The following is a 9,730-nucleotide window of genomic DNA, read 5'->3' as shown; positions in this document are numbered from 1 at the left end:
CCTCGAAACCTCCAATGTGTCAATTACTCTTCCAGATCTGGGATGCAATGGTGATATTGACAAATAAGGACTCTTCAAATGGAGCTTGCATTCTAGTGGAAGAAGCAAATAATGAAAAAAAGCACTAAACAAATATGTTTTAGGATAGTGGTACAAGATAATAGTTAACTGAGGGTGTAACTTCAGATTGAGTAGTAATGGACATTTAAACTGTTTCTAAAAAGATAAAGACAGGCAGGCACGTGAGAATCTGGGGCAAAAATATTCCAGGCATAAGGAAGAACACATGGAAAAGATCTTGGCATGTTCAAGGAACAGGCGGGAAAAAGAGGCTAATATGCCTGGACAAAGTGATAAATGAGGGCAAATTTAGGGGAATTAGAACAAAGTGATAGGCAGAAACTTATTTGTTCAAGTGAAAGAAATGATACATTTTTGATACAATATCACAGGCATGCTATTTTTTAAGGTGGTTATAGGGAAAGAGAAATAGGTACTCATTCAGATCTTTCCTTAAAGGAAATGTTTTAAAGTCTGAATAGCAAGGAGTTTGATGACTGAAATTCCAATGAGTATTTTGTTTTTATTGTATTACTTATTGTTTCATGCCCAACACCCTATTCCCCAGTTTCATATTTTCTTATGATCATGCACAAAAACAAGGAGCTTATCTGTGACATGCTGTCATCTCACTGGGTCACTCACACACACACACACACACACACACACACACACACACACACACACAGGCTGAGAAAGACACAGGAAGTGGGAGAACCTATTGAAACTTTTCAAGAGATAAGCAACTGACAGCTGGAAGTCACATCTGGGTGGTTTTTATGTCTATCTCTGCTATCACTTGTGGATTTAAACAAGCCCTCTTGATCTCAATTTCTTCTTTAATAAAAATCAGGAGAATCTTAACTCTTCCCTTCTCTCAGCCATCCAAAGAAAGGAAATCCTTTTCAATTCTATCTCTGAAATATTTCTTAAATTACTGCTCTCCTTTCATCCCCCAGTTAGCTAGACAGACTATCTCATTTGCCTCCAACTTTTTTCTATACAACTTGCCTCTTCCTCCATCTTGTTTCACAATTTATGGAGGTTTAATAATAATGCCACAAAGGAAGAAGAGAGCTCAGAGAAATGTAGAGCAAGATAGAATATGCAGCTCATTTATCTGAGGAAGAGCACAGTGTTCCCATGAAGTGATTCATTCTAGGAACAGCAGGTTGAGAAAGGAGAAGTAAACACAGTTAATTCTGCAGTAGTGACATTGAGTAAGAGTAAGGGTATTGCACTGTTTAAAACACCATACATGTATAACATGAGAAATATTTTATGTAGCCTCCAAGATGCTAGGACTTAAAGGAAATTGCATACAGCATTCAAATATTTTACCCTTTCTTTAATCTTTGAAAGATCCAAAGACTAAAGATATTTAGTCTACATGTTTATATGGCAACTATTATCTGTCACTATGTAGGAGTTGCCCATCTCCAGAAGATATGCATATTTGTGACTTTGTTCATCTCTACCCTGCTTACTCCATCAATTTATATTGCCTGCCTTTCTCTTATAGGTAGTGAAATTTATGTCTCTTGACTTAAGAGAATGCAAGGCGATGCTCCTAAAATAACAAGGTAATTCTATTTATACATTCTAATTTATATGTTCTTTTTTTTTTTTAATTTTTTTTTAACGTTTATTTGTTTTTGAGACAGAGAGAGACAGAGCATGAACGGGGGAGGGACAGAGAGAGAGGGAGACACAGAATCGGAAGCAGGCTCCAGGTTCTGAGCCATCAGCCCAGAGCCCGACGCGGGGCTCGAACTCACGGACCGTGAGATCGTGACCTGAGCTGAAGTCGGAGGCTTAACCGACCGAGCCACCCAGGCGCCCCTCTAATTTATATATTCTAAACCAGATATGTTTTTATATACTTGCTTTTTACCTAACTTGCCCTGGGGACTTGCACAAATCCCAGATAGGCTTCAGTTTGTGCATCTGAATAGGAGATAATATTTACCTCACAATATAGATATGTAAATTAAGTGTTTAAAGTATTTGAAAACAGTGAAAACCAAGTTAGAGCTTACCAATTAAGTAGTTGTTGCTGAAGATTGCACAGGAATTTTGGAAGCAGTGCTGGGGTTTTCTAGAGTAAGAACTGGTGATTAGGAATCCAACCTGCCTTAAGCAATGTAATGGCCATCTATTTTGGAATGTTCCAGGCATCCATAAAATCTTCTTTCAATAACATCTTAATTGTTCTCATTGGAGAACAAACCCTTCCATATTAAAATCCATTTAATTTGGTTCTGGTGGTTTTAAATTCACGTCTGGCTTTAGGAGTAATTGTATGGCTCAGACTTCAGCCATTTAAAGCATGGCAACCCTCTCCCTCTGCCCTCTGTCATACACAAAGAGTGATTTGTTCAGAAATGGGTAAGTAGACAAACCAGAACTAGTGATGTAGGTGATGCACTCATGGGATTTTGTTGAGATGATTAAAAGAATCTCTAACTCCTTCCTGTCCTTGGACAGTGAGGATATAACTTTGGACTGTCAGAGGCCACCTAGTGGAAATAGCTTGGAAGTATCCAACATAATTTCAGCAAAGCTGGCTGAAAAATGGATACCAGAGAGAATAGACTTCATGATATATTCTTGGACTTTGGCATATTTCGGTTCTGTGAGTCAGGAGATGCCAACACCAATTTCACCAGTTTATAGGGAGAGCCCTATGAAAATGAACCCAACACAGACCAAAATGTAATAGAGAAGCAGAGACAAACTGAGGACTGATGCAATTATTTAATTTCCTGGATCCTGACCCAATATCTGCCCGAAGTCTTTCATTTATACAGGCCAGTAAGTTCATGTTTATATTTCATCTAATTTGAGTTATATATTGTTACTTGAATCTTGAAGACTCTTTATAAATATATTACAGGGTCAACACTTTTTGCCTTGATATGTAGCCTGTAATTTTACAGTTCATTTTATTATTCATGAATGACTCCTGTGAATTAGTCTGCTCTAATTCAGCCAAAAAATCCAAGAAAGACCATAGACCATCCCTGCCATATACTCCTAAAGTATCTCCCAGTGGCCCTTCATATAGTATATAGTAGACCCTAAATAGATGATGCCTGGTAATAAGGCTTTGTTGATTGATGGGGAACAGTGGATGATTGTTATTTCTAAGAGTACATTTGATGGATGAACTAGTAATACAAGCTGACCTGATGGTGGGGGTTGGGGGTAGGGAGTATTAAATAACTTCTATCCACACTAGTATCCAGAAGCTTAATTTCATATTTTATTATAGTCAAGGAGCACTAACATGTATAATAATTGCCTACAAATAATAATGACACTGATAATAGCTAACTAATGTGAATTAGACACTTTCTATGTGCCATATACTCTGCTGGCCACTTCAAGTGCATGATATCATTTAATCATGTAACAACCATGTGAGGCACAGAACTTACTGTCCTGATTTGACAAATGAACTTGGGGCTCATTATAATTAAAAGTTTTTCCTAGGGTCTTATAGTGGTGGTACTGTGATTCAAATCCACGTAGTTTCCCAAGACTGTGTTTTATATAAAGTCCATGAATGTTTGACAACAGGAATTCAACCACCAAAGACTTTTACTTATCAGTTAAGAAAGATGTGCATTCAAGGCAAATCATTTCAAATATTCTTCCACATCTGATAAAAAACTATCCAGCACCTTTTGCATAGTCTAGTAATAGACATATACTAAAACACATTTTTTATTTCTATAGATTTGCCAGGAAAAAAAGCTAAACTAAACAAGATCTTTTTCTGGCTCTATATTCTGTTTTGGCAAAATTTGAAAAGATACAGTTTTTCACAAACTGTGTCTTGGATAAATTATTCAAAGTGTAACTTTTCTTCATTGCTTTCAAATACCACATTGGCCTTATGTCCTTTACAGGCCATGGACTTACTCAGAGTGAGAGTTCATTGTTTTCCTGATGAATTAGAAACATCTGTGAGGTTGATCGATTGCTCATCTAGGAAGGACAAAGTGAAATACTATTAATTCTTTATTAAGGTTAAAGAAGCATCAGCATTACCAGAAAAATTGATATGCCTAGTCAGCTAACTGAAGGTTTATGTTCACTTGATATATTGAATGTCATCTCTTATGTGAAGTCTGATTTATGCTTATGTGATTAGCTTTTTAGAAATACATAAACATTTTGTTTCATTTTAAGTATATGTTCTTTTTAGGGTAATTTAGTTTATTTATCTACTAGAATATGTAACAGTTACTTGACCTTGGAAAATGAATGTATAACAATTATACAGAAATCAAAAATTGACTCAATTGGAAAAGACAAAAAAATGAAATCTAAATATAAACACAGTAAAGTTTAGAGGCACCTGGTTGACTCAGTCAATTAAGCATTTGACTCTTGATATCAGCTCAGGTCAGGATCTCATGGTTCATGTGTTCCAGCCCTGAGTCAGGCTCTATGTTCACAGTACAGAGCCTGCTTGATAGTCTCTCTCTCCCTCTCCCTGCCCCTCCCCCTTTTGTGCTTTCTTTCAAACATTTAAAAAATAAATTTAAACACGGGAAAGTTTATGCTGAGATCTATTACAAATTAAATCTTAATATCCTTCCATTTCTTTAAAGAACCATTACTTCTACAAACAGGAAAAAAAAAATGGCCTAAAACCTTTTTGAATCTTAAAAGGTCAAACTTGACTGTATGGAGTTATTTTTAGTTATGCTTTGTAATATCTTTAACAATCAAGAAGATAAGAGACTTATGCTTCTATTATTATCTCAGATGATACAAAGATCAAAGCTGGTATTAATTTTTTTAAATAATTACAATGTAATATGTATTAATAAAGTTACTTCTCTAAAAAGTATTCATAACTAAAATGATTTCCAGAGCCCAAATAAGAGTCAAAAGTGAAAAATATTAGAAGAATCTATAATCTGTTTAGCTCATTATCATAAATCGACTTTCCATTTGTAATACCAAAGCAAAGAATTTAACAAAGCTTAGACAGATTATGGATTCTTTAACTATAATTAAACCTATTTCATAGTCTAAGGTCTGAGTGACAAAGCTAGACTCTGGAACAATTTAAGACAGTCAACATTTTAGTAAGGATAAAGGCCATAGAAAATCTGATTAAAGGAGGCTTTTGAAACATTGATATTAAAAACTTTATAGGACATAAAGCAAATTCCTAAAGAAAAGGAGTCCTGTGAGCATAAGCTTTAGATAAAAGGATTAAGACTTATGTGCCATCTATATTTCTGATTTGGTTACATATTTATGAATATGAAGAACAACATTACTTCTTTACAAGGAATGTGCAGTACAAACAGATACGTGTTCTTTCAAAAAAGCCTCTGAATATCTTCAGGAGATGACTAGACTACAGCTTTAGTATCTCCATTGTGAATATAAGAAAATCTAACTTATTGGAAGACTAATGGGGTGGGGGGAGGTCAGATTTCCAGGCTAAGAATATGTCAGAGAGCAGGACTAAGAATTGTCCAGAGGCAAGCCAGAAAAATATCACTGAGTTCAACCAGTAGAAAGTGGTTCCATTTGAATCCAGCAAGATTAAATTCTTCAATTCTCTGGATACACATTTTCTTTTAGTTAAAATATAACCTAATAGAATGGAAAACAATTTAAAGACATAGAAAAAAGTACTTGTTTTATAGATTTATTTTTATTTTGCTTTAATATCTGAATTCTCTAATATTAGACTCTTAAAGTAGACTCAATTTGCACAAAGTATACACATTTTTAGAACCAAGTCTATACCTAATTAGTAACTGCTAATGGTGAACAATGCATGTAAAAAAGGTGGTGTTAAACTTGATGTATATAGCATACATTAAGTTATATAATCATTACCCCATGAAGTGGGTACTATTACTTTTCTAGTTTATCCATGTAGGCACAGTGAAACTGAGTTATTGACCAAATATTCAGCTCTTAAGTAAAAGGAGTGAACCCTGAATCCAGACGTGTTCGAGAACCTGTCCTCTTAACTAGGACATTGCACTGCCTTCTTCTTAAGTGGAGACACTCTTATTTTTAACATTTAAGAGAATTGCTTTTGCCTAGCTGGTGTTTGCTAGGAACAGAAAAGTATCATAATGACTCTTGTATAATACATAGCAATTTAGCATCTTTTCAAAATGACTGTGAAAGTATTGGGTATTAAATGATTCATGACAAAAATCAAAATCAGTCATTTTCTGAGGCATGAGATAGGAGGAAAGGATGGACTAAAGAGAAGCAAGCAGATAACCTGGAGTTTTCTTGAGTATTATGATAGCTATAGTCTTTTTCTGTCTCACACATCTGTGTGTATGTATATATATATATACATATACACTCAATGAAATATTCAACTTACATTGGTAAATTTTTCTATATATAAATTCTACCACAATAAAGCTGATTTTTAAAATATTCAAACTTCAACTCAACATTTTAATGTAATATTAACACTTTTCTGTTTTGATAAATGTTTAAGAAGGTATGAGGACTTGATTTTTTGTTAGGCAAGTTCTGAGACTTTTGACAGTATTATACAGAGAAGAAATACTTTTCCTTCAAAGCCATATTAATAGTCATTAGAGCTATTCTTATTTTGATGATAGCTATAAATTGTATAGGGTAATGAGTATGTACAGAAAATGTCAGAATACAATTTATCTTTCTACTTATCAGTATTTTTCATTCAACAAAGTAGGATTTTCAGAAATTACATTCATCTTAGAAATGAATTTAAGTATTGGTTTTGGAACTATACATGGATTCTAAAACTTTATGTCTATTCTGAAATAAGGCATTCACTGAAAATAGTCACTTTTGCCATTTGGCTACACCCATGGTGATAGAATATTTGATTCAATACTTAGGTTAAAATCATATGTTCTCTAACTTATTTTCTGATGCTTAATAAGTACATGGGGTAGAAGTTCTCTCACTATTTTATTTGGATTAATTTCCTTGCTGCCATTTTTTTTCAGGAATGATTAAAGTAAGTTTCCTGATTCTGATAAGGAGGGTGGCAAGATAAATTTTTCATTTCCACTTTTGAATTAATGCATTTTTATTGCCCGATCTCTAAAGTCCAATGAATTACAGTTCATTTAGTTCAGCACGCCAGAGGTAGATAGTTTTATTTTTACATTTATCTTTATGGATAAATTTTATTTTCTATTATCCAACCAAAGTTTTCCCTGTATATCAAAGAAGAATGTTTTAAGATAGCACAGAGCTATTCTCTGCCATTTTTACATTATGGTTTTTTTTAAAGATATAGAAAATAAAAGGACATTGTGGCTAAAAAGCCCTATTTTAGGTGGCAAAGTTGTTTATCAAATATTGCTTCAAAAACTCATGAATGTAAGATTGTGTGTGTGTGTGTTTAAAGAGTAGATTTCTAATGAATGCTTTTCTGTTCTTAGGAACTTTTAGGTAGTACTAAAAGTTTTGGAGTAATTTTACAACCCTAATATGATGCCACACTTGTCTTACCAACTGGGTGAGTTAAGTTGGAAGATGGCAAAGTCCCTCACTTTGCATCAGTTGACTTTGATACCATTGTGTCAAAATCAAGGCTCATGAAATCTTAATTTAGAGGGATTCTAAACAGCAAATTTAAGACAATTCTGAAAAAAGTTTTAATGTTAGTTAATAGCATGGCCTATATAGGATACAGATTTCCCAATTCATATTTCAGTAAAGTCTTTTTGATTTCCTAACAATTTTGACTTATTGAAGAAAAGGAAAATTATTAAAACTTTGTTGGCATTTCTCTTTCTGCCATCTTGGAACTTGTGGAGGCCTGCCAGGAACAAGACTTCTAAAAACAACAAATATGTCTGGAAGGCAATGGTCCAAAGTCATTTTTGCTATAAGCAGGGTCTCTGGAACAAGAGGGAGCACACAGCTCCTCTGAAAATTGAAGGTGCTTATGCTCGAGATGAAACTGAATTTTATGTAGGCAAGATATGTGCGTATGTGTAGAAAGCAAAGAATAACACAGTGACTCCTGGTGACAAACCGAACAAAACCAGAGTAATCTGGGGAAAAGTAACTCATGCTCATGGAAATAGTAGTGGGATTTCTGCCAAATTCCAAAGCACCCTTCCTGCTAAAGCCATTGGCCACAGAATCCATGTGATGCTATACCCCTCAAAGATTTAAACTAACTGAAAAGTAAATAAAGGTGTAGATTTGTTTTCTTGTAAAAAAAAGTTAAGTTTTTTTTCTGTTAAGAGAACACAAGAACTAATGTTCTCAGAAAAAAAAAAAAAAAAGATGCCTTAATATAGCTAACCAAAAGCTTATCTTCACTAAATGTATTGTATGTTTTTTCTGATGTACAACTTAATTTCTGCATTTCAATGCTTTTTTGTTAAGAAAATGAGCATTTCACTTATTAAAATCTATGTATACATTTTGCCTTACGTGAGTTTCTCTTTTCTACTGATATATACTTATTTGGTAGCCTTGAATAAAAGGTACCCTATTCTTACAAGGTCAAACTTGATAGTAAGGAGATATTTTCAACAATGAAAACAAAATCAAAATAAGATCTCAGTTATGTATCTTAAAATGAGATACATTTTAAGAAAATAATTTAAAATACAATAAACTTAAGAAAATTGTGGATAGCTTTGACAGGTTAACCAAAATTCCTTTGATTACCAAAAGTCCAAACGGTTTCATTACAGTAACCTATTAGAGCAGTCTTAGAAGAGAATCTATTTGTATGCTTATATACTCTACAGATAGAGCTAGAAATTTCCATTACATATGTAATTCCATTCCTTGGATTTTAGTATGTTGCCTTCACATTATAATTTACTTTAGATTACATAGAATGGTATTTCTTATTTCCCAAGCATAGGGAGTAATTTCCTGTTGATTATACCTCAATTTCTCTATGGGTAGACAATCTATTCTTCATTGCCCAGTATTGTAATATTTTAGTCAATGCTCTAGATGCACTAACACACAGTATTTATTCTTTGTTGTGTTAGTAGAACACCCTATTTGTCGTAAATCCAATTTCTTCATCTATTCTTACTGATTTTTTGTTTGCTTGTTTTCCTTTAGTTACAGAAAGAAAGGAGTTATTTTCATTTATGATTGTGCATTGATCTAGTTACCGTTTTAGTTACGATGACTTTTTTGTACTAAGAACACTTAACATTAGATATACCTTCCTACAGTTTTAAGTGTATAACAAAATATTATTAATAGACAAACTGTTGTGCAGATCTCTGGAACTTTTCATCTTGCATAATTGAAATTCTATTTCCATTGATTAGCAATTCCCTACTTTCTACTCCTCCCAGCCCATCAACCATGATTCTACTTATTTTCTATGACCCTGACTATTTTAGACACCTTGCATGTAAGTGGAATCATGCAGTATCTGTCCCTCTTTGAATGGCTTATTTCAGTTAGCATAATGTCTTCAAGCTTCACCCAAGTTTTCACTTTATGTCAGGTATTTCTTCTTTTTCAAGGTTGAATATTCCATTGCATATATATACAACATCTGTTGATGGATATTTAGGTGGTTTTCACATTTTGGCTATTGTGAATTATACTGCAGTGAACATTACAGTGCTAATATCACTACAATCTCTTTTAGTATCTCAATGACATTTTTTTTGCAGAC

The 9,730-nt window shown here is 33.7% G+C and overlaps 1 pseudogene; it reads left to right on the top strand.

The window, feature by feature from the left end:
- Positions 1-7,915: 7,915 nt before the first annotated feature.
- LOC131510225 (large ribosomal subunit protein eL33-like) lies at positions 7,916-8,244 on the top strand (annotated as a pseudogene).
- Positions 8,245-9,730: the final 1,486 nt, after the last annotated feature.

The sequence above is a fragment of the Neofelis nebulosa genome, chromosome 1 (genome assembly GCF_028018385.1).
Source record: "Neofelis nebulosa isolate mNeoNeb1 chromosome 1, mNeoNeb1.pri, whole genome shotgun sequence".
Classification (NCBI taxonomy): domain Eukaryota; kingdom Metazoa; phylum Chordata; class Mammalia; order Carnivora; family Felidae; genus Neofelis; species Neofelis nebulosa.
Note: the sequence above shows the minus strand (reverse complement) of the source record. Positions and strands in the feature narration are given on the sequence as shown.